The following is a 17705-nucleotide window of genomic DNA, read 5'->3' on the forward strand; positions in this document are numbered from 1 at the left end:
AAGCATCAAACCATTGTTCCATACAATCCTTAGCAGAACAATGTAGAAAAAAGAATGAACATGGCACTCTTAAGAGTGAATGCAGATGGGTTACACTTTTGGGCCAAATGTGGTGATGGAATTTCAAAATTTTACTCTTTTATAGAATTGAAGCCCTTAATTTATATAAGCATTTTGAATTTTGATTCAGAGTAAAATGACAATCTATGGAGAATTATATCGTTATCCTAATAATATTTTTTGCAAAAAAAATTTAGTGCCTTATAATATGTCGATTTTCCGTTAAATGAAATGCTTGTCCTTGTAAATTTTTGCACATCTTAAGAGGTATGTGTGCGTTCATGTGACAAAACTTAGTCTAAAATGTGTAATTTTGAACATATATATATACATAAGCTACACCGAGAGAACTAAGTTTTTCCTATTAAAAAATAATTTTTTATGCAAAATTATATATTTTATTATTTTTCGAAGTTGGCGAAATAATGTTTCAATTGCATTTTGCAGACAAACATTTGCGTAGTATTTTTTTCTACTATTTAAATAAATTAAAAAACTAAGAGTACCCTTTTGAAGAGAACTCGTAATGAAGATATTTGTAATTTTTGAATTTTTTTTTTATTTTTTTTCCATTTTGTATATTTTATGTTATTGATTTTTTATTCATCTCCTTTGAAATTGTCCAAACAAAATTCAAGCATTTATGTTTAAACTAAATTAGATAAAAAAAAATATCATATGAATTTGAAAATGTCACTTATATGCCATTGGATAGAGGATTCCTTCTGAAATCCCACATGATCAATTGCACCACTTAAGGACAAACTATATCTCAAGTCCACTAGGATACAAAATGGTGTTGCAGAGAAATTGCAAAAGATGAGCTACAACTTTGTTTTTTAGGTCTTCATCAGCTCAATCGAGCGGTTAAAACACTCGATCGAGCATTTGAGATAAAATTTCAGATAGTTCGATTGACGCTTTAAGAAACCCTTGATCAAACCCTTAAAATGGTTAGACATAGACTCGGTTGAGCTATCATAATTATCCAAAAATAAATGAAAAAAGAAAATAAGCCTCCCAATATTTGTCTTTAAGTGAATTATAAAATTTATCTATTCCACAAAAATAATTTTTATAAATATTCAAATATATTTCAAACTCTAATTTTCCTTAATTATAAATCCAAATTTTATTTTATTTTCCCAAGAAAATAATTATAATAATATATAGATAATTTTCTATAAAAGATTTTAACATTGCTTTTAAAATTTTGAAATTCTAAAAATGATAATTAATTTATTGTTTTGATTTTAAATATAATATATTTTTATACTTAATAATATTTTATTTTAAATTTTAAATTTTTAATGAAAATAAATCAAATTATAATTAAAAAAAAAAAAAACGGACAAACTAAACTAAACTATTTCCCACTCATATTTATGAATCTGTTACCATCTAGTCAACTTGAAATATGTTCACAGTATCATACAAAACTAAACAGTAATTGATGGTGGTGGTGGTGGTGGTGGTTAACGTCCACTGGATCAAATTGGTCTATCAGACCTATAATTTTCTTAGTTTTTAATTTTCTGGTTCCTCGTCTTTCTTGGCGAGATCGGTGTTGTAGCTTTCTTTCTTTTTTTCTCTACGGTCTTCCAACTTTCTTTATCTTGCATCTCCTTCATCTCTTCTGGTTCTTGGGACATTGGTGTCTTAGCTTCGTGATCTATTGTGTTCGTCCTTGTTGGGCGAGGCTTTCCCCTGCTTGTCTTGAGAGTTGTTTCTTTCTTGCCCGATTTCTTGTGATTCAGAGTTTTCTCGAGAGTATTCTTCTTTGATGACAGTGTAGTGTTCTTTTTGTGCTCCTTCCCACCATGTAGATCTGTGGTGATTTTTTCTAGCAGAATTTTTCTGGGAGGCTTTTGGGCAATTTTTGGCTAGGTGGCATGTCTCAAAGCAGGATCAACATCTGAAGAGGACACTTTCATAATCGAGTTTCTGGTTCCACACATAGTCTTTACTTGTTAGGTGTATTTCAGCTGGGAATCCAGCGCTGAAGTCCATTTCCACACAGATGCATGCATAGGTGGTTCTGGCATATTCCTCTATTTCTGGGCACCTGCAGTAAAATTTCCCGATTGCATTTCCAATGGCTTTTAGTGAAGAGAAATTCCAGAGATGCAAGGGTAGGTTTGGCAATCTCACCCAAATTGGTGCTGAGGTTATGACTGTTGTTGAGGGATCGAAAGATGGGATCCATGGCTTCATGAATAGGCCTGAGTTTTCCCAAAACCAAGGGCTGGAATCTAGAATACATTGTTTGCTTTCAGGGTTTTCAAAATCTACTCTAAAGGAACCCCTAGCACAGGGGTATATATTAATTGCATCAGAAATTACAGGTTTCCATACCTCCGAGATCCAATTGTGGAGATATGTCAGCCGCGGCCAAAAACCGTTGAATCAACAGATTAGGGCACTTTCAGAGAACTTCAAAGCCTCATCGAGTGAGGCCTGGACCACCTGGACAGTGGGAGTTGGGACTTCATTGACGATATGGGCAGGAGCTTGCCCCCCAGAGGCGGACAGAACTGAGCTAGCAGCTATTTTCGTGAAGCTGGGAGCCATTTGGAGAATGCTCTCCTGTTGAGTATAAAATGTTTCTAAATTTTTTTACAAAAGGGAGCCACATAGACCTTTCAGATTTGTGATATCCAGACGCAGCGCAGACACAATTAGGCACAAGATGCCTAGACAACCCTAAACAATAAGCCCAGATCTAGGCCTTATAAAAAGAATCGTTATAAAATCCCCACAAATACCGCGATAGACCTCAGGTGGATGACTGCGACCACAGCTATGAAGGAAGGTGTGAAACGAAGATGACTCAAACACGGCAGACACACCAGCAAACTACACCCAGAACACATCGCCGAAAGAGGAGATGATGAGAAGCCACCGCGAAAAAGAAAGCCCCGCAAAAAAAATAGAGCCAGAAGGCCCAGGCCAACTAACAACAGCCACAAGATCAACACACCACAGATGTAGCACAATAAGAGGGCTGCAGATCATAGAAGGCCACAGAAGATTGTTGCAGAGGGCCGCAGATAGGGAAGCCACAAAATATTGCCGTAGAGGGCCTCCTGGAAGCGCATATGACAGCGAAGTACCCCAAAAAAATAAATAAAAGAATCGTATATTATATTTTTTCAAATCATTACTTTAATTTTTTGTAAATTTAATAATATTATTATTTTAAAGTAATTTTTCATGCACATTTAAATCTGGATTACTCAAATTCAAATTGAGGAGTAATTTCTTAAGCACATTTAAATCTAAGTGAGGAGTAAAAATTTCTATATATATTGACTGAGGACAAAATTGTGTATAATCACATTTTATAGGTTGAGAGAGATTTATAACCGCAAATATCATTACATCATTACAACTATATTAATTATAACTTATGACTATTACAACTACTTTAGTTATTATTGCACTACTTTCTTTCTCTGAACAAGTGTATATTACTTAATCATGTAATATCCACTTGTTCAGAGAAAGAAAAGAATGCAGTGATAATTAACGTAGTTGCAATAATCGTAAGTTCTAATTAATATAGTTGTAATGGATGAAATATATATATATATATATAATGATGAGCCACAATTCTCTTTATCCATCTACATTAAAATCAAACTTATCTATCTATAGATAGATAAGTTTGATTAGATAGATAAGTTTGATTTTAATGTAGATGGATAAAGAGAATTGTGGCTCATCATTATATATATATATATATATATATATATATATATATAAGCTTGATTTTAATGTAGATGGATAAAGAGAATTGTGGCTCATCATTTATTAACTTTTCAGTGAATTTTATAAAATATACATTTCACATGTATAAAATATAAAATTCACATTTTAAAGTTATAGTTATTCATATAAAAAATTATAATATTTATTAAAATCAATTTCATAAATTTTCTTTTGTTTAATCAATTTATTATTTAAATTATAACATTGAAAATTTAAATCATATTAAAAACTAATTTTTAAATTACCAAATTATAAATATAAGAATATTACAATTTCAATTGCAAGTGGGATATAATCGTTTTTCAAATCTATACATCAAAATGTTGGAAGTGAGATAATGTGATGGGAAATTAATTAGCCCACACCATTGTTAATTACCTATTCAAATGTAATTTGTAATTAATTTCGGTTTTTTTAAAATCTATACATCAAAACGCTGGAAGTGAGATAATGTGATGGGAAATTAATTAGCTCACACCATTGTTAATTGCCTATTCAAATGTAATTTGTAATTAATTTCGGTTTTTTAATTTTTTTTTTTTAATTTTTTTTATTATTTTAACCATCAAATACTTACGATTTTAAAGTTTGCATATCATTATTGATATTTACATAAATTTTAAATTTGTTAACTATGAGAAAATAAAAAATTTACATGTATCCATATATCTATATATAAATCAAATATATTACAGGGTCTATGCATCAAACTATCGAGCTCCTAACCTTGGGTTACACGGGAGCTCGATCGAGCAATCTTTAAGCCCTAAAACAACTCAATCAATGGCTCAAAGATTGCTCGATCGAGCTGCTTTTTTTCACCCACAATGCGCCCTCATTTGCCAAAAAGTGTAACTGAAATTCATGCATAGACCCTTAACAATGTTACTAACTTAACGAGAACTACAACCTCCAAATGAGAACTCTAGCCCAAAAAACCCCTACTTTTGCACAAAAACATGAAAAAACAACCCAAAATTAAAAAATGGTGATGTTGCATTATCCTTTTTTTAGGTTTAAGATTCCAACAATTTTCAACCATGGTATTAAAAACCACAATTGTGATCATGGAAAATCTTAAAATTGTAACAATTTTCAACGATAACATTAAAGACCAAATACCATGACTCCGAAAACCTTAAGATTACTACTTTTTTTCAACCATGGAATCAAAACCAAATATCACAATTACAAAAGACCTTAAAATTTCAACATTTTTCAATTATATCATTATAAACCAAATATCATGATTTAAACAAACCTTAAAAATCAACACCTAAATCAAAGAGTCATTTTACCAAAAGAAATTTTGTTTTAAAGGTTAAATAACTGGTTTGAAATATTAGCTTAAGACAAAATCAACCACCAAAATGAAGCACTCTCTTTTTTAAGGAGGCATTAAAATTGCATCATTTTTTAAACTATGATCCAGAAAATCATAATAATACATAATGGCATGATAATAATATTGTATAATTTAAAAATTCAACATAGTTAAGATATATATATATATATATATGTTGAGTACATTGAATGAAACATAAATTATTTCTCAAAGTTATTTTGCATTTCGAATATTCAAAACAAGTGAATTCTTCACAATTAAAACATATAATCCAAGAAACATAGAAATGACTCATAACTTCATGCAAAGATCATATTGATCAAAATTACATAAAATATTTTAGGAAATTATTCATAATCTCTCATATATATAACACACCATCAGAAACTACATCATCTTCAGATGAATGACTGGATGAAGATATCAATGAACCATATTCTTTTCTATCATCAACCAATGCTCCAGATGAGTGTACATGTATGGAAAACATTGAAAATGTTAAAAGCCTTCTAAATTTACAATTGGGTTCAACAAACCCCCATCTTGCGAATATTTCTTGTGGTAGCAACCTATTATAGTATTTATTGTCTCTCTTGTCATTAGACGCATGTATTAGTCTTGGAAATATCCCTTTCCCTATGCAAATCTAACATTATCTAAAAAAACATTTTTCAAATTCCATATTCAACTTCCCAAAGTAAAATCACGTATATACACGGTTCCTCCTAGAGCTTCATGCATACAACTTTTTAAAATTTGAATAATATATATAATTCAACTATTTTTTGGTTGAGGTTTATGGGTAGACTGGAAGCCCACCTACAAAAGCCTGTAACATAACCAACCCAAAAAATTACTAGTGGTATAAATACAGACCTTGGGTTCCCTCGTGAACATCATTATACTTGGCATCTGTACTCTCCCAAATTTTCCCCAAATTAGGCATGTTATTCTCATGATTTTAAGCACTCCCTTGTTTCTAGGAAACCCTAGTTTCCACGCTATGGTGTTGAGCATTCCCATCTCACATCCATTTTGTTATTATTGGAGAGGAGACCTTTAATGGACTGAGAAGGAAGGATCTAGAGGAATGTTTTGTCAATGCCGACATTGAAAATTAGGTGATGTTGTAACTACTTTATTGCTGCTACTTTCTATAAAAGGAACCTCATGTTCCTTCCCACTTCTATTGTATGTATTTCATGTTTATGAATGCTTAATGGAACTGCTTATGGACTAACATGATATATATGATTGAAAACTTTGAATTCTTTGTTTTGCTCTTGGTTTCTTGATTGTGCTATAGGTCTACAACTTTGGAGCAAGAGATTAGAAGTTTTTATCCTATGGGATCTACATCAAATGTAGGACCCACTAGTGAGTACTAATTACCGACTTTGTGAATTTGAAGTGGTTTACATGTTTGTTTGAGATATTTTTTTATTATTGTCTTTCGCTTTGTTAGGGCTTTCAACCTTAGCCATAGGGAAATTTTCTCGCAACAAAAATGACGACTCCACTACAAAAAATGCTTTTAAGTTTTTCCTAAGGGTTGTTTCCCTAATTTGGCATATTAGTAGGTTTCTTGCTTTATTTTAGAGTCTCTAGATCCTTCTTTGGTTCTATCCTTTTAGCTTAGTCCTTTGGATCTAGGCTTTCTTTTATTTTTTCAATCTTTTGCATAAATACATGTTCTTCTTTTATAATAGTTACGTATATACGCTTGTTGTTTGTTTGAAAATTGCGTATATGTGGGTTTCTTTGATAACAATCATGTATGTACATGCTCTGTTTAAAGAATAGGCAATATAGTCTAGAGGGTGGAAAATTTTATACTTTTCTTTATGCCCAAGAGGCTTAGAAAGGTCTCGGTGTGGTTCATTTTACTAGTCTAATTCTGAGAATTTTGAAATTAAAAGTATTTTTGTATGCTTTGCCAGTTTATGTGAAAGTTGTCTTGCATAATCCTAGGGTTGCTTGTTGTGCGTATGTTTTAGGGTATGGGTTGGATCCCTAGACTTAGTTTCCAAGTTATTGTTTGCTTCAAGCCTTCTTGTTATCCTTTTGTTATTATTTGTTTTGCAACCTTTTATTCCTCTTCATTCCTTATCACTTGTCGTATACATTACCGCAAGATTTTGAGGTTGCTTTGTTTTTGTTTTGGTTGTAATATAGTTTTCACTTGAAAATAAATAAATAAAAATTGCTCATTTGTGTTCGTTTGTGTTCATTGTTTCTTTCTTTGAAAAATAAAACAAAAAGTTATAGGTTTTCATTCCATTTGCACTTCATTTTACATAAGGTTTCTTTCTTCCCTTTTATTTCTTTCTTTATTCCTTTCTTAGAAAAAATAAAAAATAAAAGATAATTTTCTTTAGTAAGTCCTTTTATTTACTTGTTTGCTTCATTTCATTTATATTTGAGAAAAAAAAAATCATTTGAGTGTGTTTCCCTTTGTTTTTGCATTTGAGAAAAGTGTACTTTGCTTGCTAGTTTGTAGTTCATATTTTTGGTGTTTTTTCTTAGGCTTCTTGTGAAAATTTGCCCCAAATATGTGTTTATATGCTAGTTTACTTGAGAAAACGTGCATATATATGCACTTCGTCCCTCAAAAATCATGTATTCCCTTAGGTTTCCTTCCTAGGGGTCACATGGGCCAATTTTGTGAGCAATTTTAGGTCGTTTTGGTCATTTTTTGACCTATTTTGGGGGTGTATACACGAGTTTCCTCCACAAAATATGCACATATATGTTTGTTTCCTTCATAACAAGAGCATATGCATGCGTGTTGCATATATAAGGGTTGCATATACCTCTTGAACTAGTGTTTTTTTTGCATTTTTTGCATGTTTTTCACCTTTTCTCATTTTTTTTTTGCTATCTTGAATGGTATGATCTACTACAAATGAAGTTAATTCTTATCTGTGTTACATTAGGTGCTTTCATGCTCATTTGAAAAAGAAAAGAATAAAAAATTACATCCTACTTGCTTATGTTGCTTTTGTTGCAATCTAAGTAAGACTTGTCCATGCTTTATGCTTGTTTGAAACTAAATTCATTAAAGGATGATGCAGGAGCATAAAATCTCAAATTCAAACCTGTTGGTTAGAACTATGGGCCTGAACATTTGCTAAGGGAGTTGGTTCCTTAATTAAGATTAATTGTTAATTATTTTTAATTTCTATGTTTTTAGGGAAATTTAGAAGGATTGTGTAAATAGGTTTGAGATTAAGACTATTGTAATAAGATCTCCTTCTTAGAAAAGATCTTGAGATTTTGAATGAGTCAGAGAGATCTAGGGATCAGTTAGATCTTTTGAGCAATATGTGTATCTAGAGGATCTTAGAGATAATGGTTAGTGGAGTAATTTGAGGACCTGAACTGATTTTAGTTCAAAATCCTATGTGTATAATTGTGTAGCCAAGAGGCACCAAAAAAAAATACAGAGACAAGAGGAAGGAGGATTTAGTTGTGGAGACCAATATGACCACAAATCTATGGGAGGGCTAATTATATGTAAAATATGTTGATTATGTTTTCGTTGATGTCAAAGCAGGTGCAGGTGCAGTAAGTGCAACATGTAGAGTGACTGCAAATATCATCATTGATGTGATGATGTCCATAGGATGATGCATCTTGATGATGCTATGATGAAACCCAAGCTCTAGGGTTTGGTTTATTTGTTGGTGTATATACCCTGTACTTGTTGGGAGATTTTGTATGATGCAGATCACTAAGTTCGTCTTTAAAAGCCTTGCCAATAGATTCTACTTGTCATGTTGATTCTATTGATATGTGGAGCGTCTCGTGGGTCTTCAGTGTTTGCGATATATGACCATTCAAATACAACACACCCTCGTTGTGGTCAAAATCCCCAAGCGTTGCTAATGTGGCAGAATAACTGTGATTGGACTATGGTACAACTCCTTAGAAGAAGAAGGATGATCTAACGAAAGGGTAACACTAATTATTGAAGTTTATGTTACACTCAAGGAGGGTTCTTCAAATTAAAATTAAAGCTATTAGGATACAATTAATTATGACCCAAAGCTTGGAAGAAAGGACGACTTATTTCAAATTGAAATTGTCCAAATTGGAGGGAATTTGTGGCTCCAACAAATTTGATTTTTCATGGTCCAAAATGAGAAGTCTTTTCCCCAAAATTAAAATTAAAATTTCAAACAATGCTTTTCCCTCCTAAACTATCATGTTGGCCTAACCTTTCATTAGTCCACTCGACCTATATAAATTTAGGTCTCATCCGCTTCTATGTGCATGGATTTGGAACTGGAATCGATCTGAAGTTGTCTAGGGCCAGGAGACAAAAATGGGTTTTTATTTTTGTTGTCTGCTTGTATAGGGTTTCATTGGGTTATTTTTATTTTGTAGGTGGATGCTAAGACAAGACCAACGAAGGAACCAATGTAAAGGGTTTAATTGAGAGACATATTCTATCATTTGTGACCATGTAAAAAAGGCATAGTTATGAAAGTTGTTAAGTACACAAATCTGAAGTAAGTGAAGTTATTTAGGGTAGATACTCTCATTGCATTGCGTTTGCTTGCAACCTGTGGAAGGACAAAAACTATAGAGTCCTTGATAACCATGAACTATTTGTTCTACCTACTCCATCATTGTATTAGAAGTGAATCATTACTCCATATATGAAGAAGGTCGAAGTCTTTTGGGAGAACAATTGTTTGGATCTTGGTTGTTCATGATCAATTCAAAAATTCCCATGTGACCATGAGGAGTTAGGAAGATTTCATTTGTCATTAGGAATCTTTTCACTATATGTCTGGAAGTTTATTAGCAGTAAGGGGTTGTCATATCCTACAACATTATGATGTGTGCAACGACGGCAGGAGTGAGAATCACCCAATATGACTATGACATATGGATCATTGTATGAGACATATAGAATAGTAATCTTGTCAGGGCAATGAAAACCAGTGGTAGGAGTGAATTTTGTAGCAGCAGTGAACAACAATGGAAAGAGTGAATTTTGTAGCAATGGTGGTTGGAGTAGATAACAATGGAAATGAGAGTGGAGTGCAAGAGCAGTACTAGTAGCAATGACAATTGAAGTGGACAATGGTAGCAACAACAGATGTTTTAACAACAATAGTGGTGAATGGTAGCATCAATAGTGGTGGTGGAGAGTAGTAGAAGCAATGGACTGGTGCAGTAACAGAACATGCGGCTTGTTGAGGAGCAATTTGTTGTATTTGGGCCATTATCCCTAGTATGGGAGCCTGAACCTACTTAGGGAGCACTTGCTTCCTTACAGCTTTGCTGGTAAAACCACTAGGGAGTTGTGTACTTCCTTCCAATTCAACTAATAAATGTGAATGTACACCATACATAACAAAGATTGTTGAGCAAATATTCTATGTATTGTTCATTTAGGTGATGATGTTTCATGCTCTGAATGTTTAGGGAAATAAACTAACGAATTGTGAAAATTAAGGAAATATTGATTCACCCCCCTCTCAGTATTTCCAACAATTGTTATCAAAGCAGGTCCTTCTTTGAAAGCTTAACCGCTTGAAGGCAGATCCATAGCAATGATTGGTAGAAATTACAATTGAAGATACAATGACTATTGATCCTGAAGAAAATGTTAAAACCCTCAAAGACAATTTTTTTGATTGGAATGGGTCAGGGATTTGATCAAAGGTCATTATAGTAGTGATTGTGTGGAAATTGAAAAACTGAAGAAGAATAAGGAGAATTACTATGATAACAGGAGAAGGTTCGTAGTTGAAATCACCGAGCTTCAAGAGTAAATTAATAAAGTTACAAACACACGAAAATGATTGTGAACTTGATGAAGCAAAGAAGGAAGTTGATCACATAAAAAACATAGTAGAAGAAGCAAACAAGAGAGAGAGCACCTTGAAAAGCCATATCAAAGAAAAATAAAATCCAAATAAATAGAACAAGCATGATAAAGAACTTGGAAAGCAAATCACATCCTTAAAGAGGGAACTTGAAGAAGCCAAAAGGACCGAGGAAGTCTTAAGAAATAAAATGAAGTAGAAGGAAGAGAATTGAATAAATCATGAACAAAAAATTGTCATCTTGAGAGCAAAGGTGGTTAAGCTAAACAAAAAATCGAGGAGCGCACAATTCTTGGATGACACTATAAATTGCCAAAGATCACCACTTATGAAGACAAGTCTTGGATATCTTGGTGAGTCCTCATGCTACAAGGATGAAGATGTCAAAGGAGACGAGATGTCACATGATAAATATGAAAAGAAGACTCATGAAGAGAAGCCTCACTCCAAATATGAAGAGAAGCCACTTTGCAAAGAAGAAAAGAAGCCTCATGCCAAAAATGAAGAGAAGCCCAAAGTCAAAGTTTTGCACAAGTCAACCAACACTGGAAGCTGGAAGACAAATGCCCTAAGAAATCAAAATGATGCATTCAAGCTTCCAAATCATAAAAGAGCATTTAAAAGTGGAGATCAACAAAGCCTTGGATATTCTCAAGGATGAGAGACATTTAGGATATGGTCACCCTCTACACCCAAGTACCTAGGTACATTTCATGGTTATTGCTATGCATGTTATAACTATGGACATAGAGATGGAGAGTGTAGGGAATTTAACATGAGTAATGATAGAATGTTTTATTAGTGCCTTAGAATCACATTTATTGGAAGTCAAGACATAGTCCCATATGCCTATGATAATAAAAGCTACAAAAACTTTGCCCCATTGTTCAGACCAGATGTTGAATGCTACCAATGTCGTAATTTTGGCCATTTTACACAAGATTGTAGAAGCGACTTGACGTGGACTTTGTAGAACCAGGAAGGAAAAGAATTCACCAGGCAGGAAGACAAGACCACCAGGGTTTGACAAAGAAAACATGTACAAAAGTCTCCATCCCACTCCTTCCAGCTGGATACCAAAATCCACTTGCCAATTATGATGGCCAAATTAATAAAGAAGTGCTAGACAATTGGATCCAAAGTCTGCCAATGTGTATTTCCTCACACTTAGATATGAATGAGGAACACAAATTATCATTGAATAGAATGAGAATGATAGGCTTAGAACTCACTTGATGACAACAAACACAGCCCCCGAATTCCTTTATCACCATGGAACTGAATGAGCAAGCATCTAGGTAGCTCTCAACATGCTTGGAATCCTCTCAAGCACTCAAAGCACTCTTCTACCATCTACGACACCAAGAGTAATTATTGCGTGCCAGCTTCATATCCGAGTATCATGCCCACTCAATTCACCAATTTATCAAAGTCTTCTCCAAGTTGGCACCTTTAATTTCATATTCTTGATCTAGAAGACATATTTATTTACGGTTTCTTACCTCTTCTAAACTAAAAAATAGCAATGTTTGAAACTTCTTTGAATCAAACCTTTCATAATACCCTGGGTACAAAGCAAAAGCTTTTCCCTAAACCTCCCTTTTGGAATCACTCTCCGCAATTAACTAGCCCTTTCAATCAATCACACTCTCTTACTCAGTGCCTTTCATTGCCTTAACTAGGCTAATATTTTCATTTCCATAAAACTCACAACCATTCCTATGATAAATGTCATGCCCTTCGCACCTTCAAGGCAACAAGGATTCTTTGCATCAACCAACAACCAGATACCCCACCACCCAAGGAACACAAACTCATCATGGTCAACAACCCCACCACTATTGATCCCAACGTATCTTTCTATCTGAATAGGCTTCTGCTATCTCTCATGAACTCATGTTCAACCACAATGGTCAAATAAAGGACCATGTGGTTGTTGCAATTTTGGCAATCATCACCAAAAGAGTTTAATATATCAAACCCAAGTGGAGTCCTCTAAACTACCCACGAGGTTCCCCCTCGAGGAGGTTCAGGGGCAGCACTCTCAAAAAAAATTTGGGCAGCTTTCTGCATTTGTTTTTGGCAGTGTTCGACATATAGTTTTCACTTTTAACAATTTTTTTGGCACATGGTAGTTTAGTACCTTGGCTTTGCAATTTCGAGTATCCTAATCTAGGGAAAATGGATCGGCAATTTATAGATGCCATGGGATATATATATTGAAAATCTTTCTAGATTTCCTAGTTTGGGTTTCTAGGGTAAAATCTTTGTGTTAATGTGTCTGTTTGTCATTGCACCTTTTTTGTTGTACTTAGAATCCATTTGCAATAGTTAACTTTATAGGGTTAAAACCTACATTTGCACCTCAAGGAATTTTATCCTTCTCTGCACTTGATAGATCCAGCGTTAAGATGGATCTAGGCTATTTATAACATATATTACAACTATAAGTTGCTATAATGTTCTTTCAATGTTGAACAATAAATATTTGTTTTCTTTTATTTTTCTTAAATTAAAACTATGTAATAAATACATTATAATATTGTAGTACTTTATTTTTGAAATGTTACTTTTAGTTGTAGTAAATAATGCCAATAGGAGGAAAAGATCTTTAACTTTTCATTTTTTATCTACTTAAGATCAAATCCCACGATTACAATTTACAACAAATAAATTGTTGAAGACGTACTTTCTTAGTAACAGTAAGAATTCAACTTTTTCATTGTTCTCTTTTATTTACTAATTGTTCACAAAAGAAATATTGCCCTAGGAATGATATCTATCAATATTCTAGCATCATTAGTTTCTTAATCTTTGAATATCCCCTGGCCCACAATGCATAAGATGTAAAGAAACCCTAAAAGAATTAACATATGTATTGTAGATGTAAGATACATACTTGGAGGTATAGAGTTATTGAACCACTTTCCCAGTTGCAAATTAGACAACAATTCATAACCTAAAAAGAAACCACAAGAAAGTTAATGTGTGTAATGTAGATGTAAAATACATATTCAAAAGTGTTGGAGTATTCAAGCGCTTGTGTATATATATAAAGGCATATTTCATTCCTTTGCACCCAATATATATTTCATTCCTCCACACCCAATATCTTATCATTTCATGATCTCATTTCAATGATCCCCAAGCTCTTTCCAAAGGCCTTCTACGTCACCCAATAGGGAGAGAACTTCCCCGTGAGATCATGCTCTACCAAATGAATTGGGTTAATATATGTACACATGAACCAACTCGTATTTTTATTATTAATTTTTTAATTGAGTTGATTTTGTTTTTTAATTACTTTTAATGTAACATTATCTAATGCTAGCATGACAACATCTCCTCAATACTGGGTTGTAGAGTGTCTCTCTACTCAATGAGTTGAACTTATTTTTTTATTGTTTTTAATAAAATATTATTTAACACTAACATGACAATATCTCTCCATAACTGGACTCTTGAGTGCCTCTCAACACAAAAATATATCTGTATAAATAAAATAGAGAGATTTGATATGTACCCTATATAAAAACTGTCATATAGAGATAAAAAAAAAGATAATATATTCAGACAAATAAAAATACTATATATGTGCTATTTACATAGAAATATCATTACCATGTCAATATAAATATCTTGATAATAATCAAAAACTGCATTTTTACAAATCTATACTGGTATAAGTTTAGAGTTATGAGTTATATTGAGTTGAGTGAAACTACATCCAACTTAAATCCATTTTAAAAGATAAAAAAAATTACATTTCAAGAGATTTGCTCTTTTCAACCACTGATAGATCCAAGATCAATATGAATCTAAGCTTAAAAAAATAGAAAATTCATAAATGACAATACAGACAGACCCCACACTTTTAGTCCACGACACCTCAGCAAAGGCCAATTTTTCCACTCAACAAAAAAACAACCCCCTTTAGAGTGCCAAGCCACAAGGATTCACAATTTAGCTCATGGTCCAAACCTCCGAATGTTACCTTTCTTCTCCACGATACAGTACTACAAAAAGCCATAAAAGGTAAGGATCCCTTTTCTACAACTAATAAGGCCTTACATTACAAGTGTACACAGGCCTAGCAAGTCATTCTAAAGCACACCAATACAGCTAAAGGCAAGATGAAGCCAACGTATCACCCCTAAGATGATGAAGTGTGGACACTTGCAACCTAACAGGGGAGGAATTGGTATGGAGAAACATGCTGCTAGAGGAAGGAGAAAGAGGTTGACCAAGCAATAAACAATTAGTTAGCATTCAAGAATTAGTTAGCATTCAATATATTAATAAGGATCGCGTATTTGTTGACATGGTCAGGGATGATTGTTAGGATATTCCGACACATAGGAAATAGTTAAGTACAACTTGGTCTAGTGTAGAGTTAGGTAAAGTGTGTTTCTTTACCGTTGTACATTTTGTAACTTACAATCCGACGGTCACGATATGTAGTGATCTGACAGCTCATTCTCTCCTCGGTATTACCGACACTTGATCCGTGGCTTGACACCCGATTGGTCCATGAATTCTATTTAAAGCGCATGGAGGGTCATTTGTAGGGTAATCCGTGCATGAGAGAAACATATGTAAATTTTCATTCTTTTATTAATAAATTCCCTGAAGTGGCCGCGTTGGCTCAGGCTGTGGACTGTTTCCCTCTTTGAGGGTTTTAACCACGTCAAAATACTGGTGTATTGATCTGCGATCTGGTTGTGAGCGGTGTCCTTTTGGTGTTCTGTCTGAGGAACTTACCCTGTAAATTCCTACATGGTATCGGAGCTATTTGAGGGCCGCGTCCGTTGGTGATCCAAATCTGAAGCTGGTAGAACTGCATCCGACTGTCGTTTTCTAGATCTGCTGTTTCTGATTGCTTTCGGGCCGAGAGGACTGCTCTGTTGTGTTGGGAGCATCTGTTCCAGTGAGGAACCCCTTTCGTTTCACGCGAAAAGGTTTCCGGTAGCCCTAGCTGCATCATTTTCAAGATCTGGAGGTATACAGTGTTTATTTGCAGTTTACTATTATTTTCTCTCTGTTTATTTCGGTTTCGGTTTATTTACCTTTTTTATTACTGGATCTATACCTTTCATTTCTGCGAATGCTCTTTGCCCTGCGACTCTGTGCGATCTGGGCAAATCAGAAACAAAAAAGAAGGATTTTTCTCATGCGTATGCTCTTTTCCCTGCGCCTTAGTGTGATCTCGGAAAATCAGAAACATTGAGAAAAATATTTAGTTTTTCGGCTAAAGCTAACTTTGAGCCACAAGGTTCATTTTTGAAAATATTTAGTTTTTTGGGTAAAGCTAACTTCGAGCCGTAAGGTTTTGTGTTTTTTGTTTTGTAGGGAAAAAGAGCTTTCTCAAAGCAAGCACGCAACCCAAAGCACCCCTCCCCCCCCCGCTCTCTCTCTCTCTCTCTCTCAAATTTTTTGTATAGATCAATTGGTTCAAAGCTATTTTAAGAGAGTCTCTCTCTCTCTCAAATTTTTTGTATCAATTGGTTCAAAGCTATTTTAAGAGAGTAGAGGTCTTGGGTTCAAGTCTCCATTTTGTGGGGGCGGATTTTTTCATTTCCGCACATTCCCGACGAACTCTCTCTCTCTCTCTCTCTCTCTCTCTCTCTCTCTCTCTCTCAAATTTTTTGTATAGATCAATTGGTTCAAAGCTATTTTAAGAGAGTAGAGGTCTTGGGTTCAAGTCTCCATTTTGTGGGGGCGGATTTTTTCATTTCCGCGCATTCCCGACTTCATCAGCAACTTCAACAACTTTTTTTCAAAAAGCCATAACTTCTTCATCCAGAAGCCGTTTTCAGAGCCGTTTTTTTTAAACCAGCCTAATTTTTCGAGATCTATGCATTGGAACACTTATTTTCAGCATCTTTAGCTTCAGTTTCCATTGAAATGGAAAGTCAATACCAAGTTACCCTTGACAGCACCAACTACTTCCAATGGTTGGCTTACATTGAGGATTTACTTAGAAGTAAAGGTCTCTACAGAATAGCCTCAGGCCAAGAAAAGAAACCAAAGGATGAAGATAAAGCTGCTAAATGGGAAAATAGGCAAGATCAAGCACGTGGATTGATAAGGATGTCTATTTCTCCAGATCTTAGATTCCATATTGCAGAAATTGATACTCCTGATGAAGTAATGAAACAAATCAATAAAGTTTTTGGGATTAAAAATGAAATTAGAGCCCATCAACTTGAAAATGAATTGCTTACATTGGACCCTAATAATTTTTCTTGCATTGAAGATTTCTTGTCCAAGTTCAAGACCCTTAGATATCTTTTGGAAGGTGTTAAAGTTAAGAAAGAAGATAGTAACCTTATCTATTCCATTCTTACAAAGTTGGGACCAGCCTACTCTGTGTTTGTTTCCACCTTCCATTCTACAAGAGAAGCCTTCATTTCTCAAGGAACAGACTACAAGCCCCCTTCCTTTGACTCTTTTTGTGATTCTTTAATAAGAGAACAAGAAAAACTCTTACACCTTGGTCTTCTTAATCTTGGAAACTCTTCCAAGAAAGCGTTAGCCGCCCAGCAGCAACCAAATTCAAAGAATCCTAAGAAGTCATATCCTAAAAAGAATGATCCTAAACCAAACGAGGGTCCTAATCAATTTCAGCCCCAAAATGAAAAATCATTTCAACAAAATGATAAGACAAATAAAAACAAAGGGAAGAA

This window comes from Pinus tabuliformis, chromosome 7 (genome assembly GCF_031772625.1).
Source record: "Pinus tabuliformis cultivar Carrire ecotype Pingquan chromosome 7, CPIR1, whole genome shotgun sequence".
Classification (NCBI taxonomy): Eukaryota; Viridiplantae; Streptophyta; class Pinopsida; order Pinales; family Pinaceae; genus Pinus; species Pinus tabuliformis.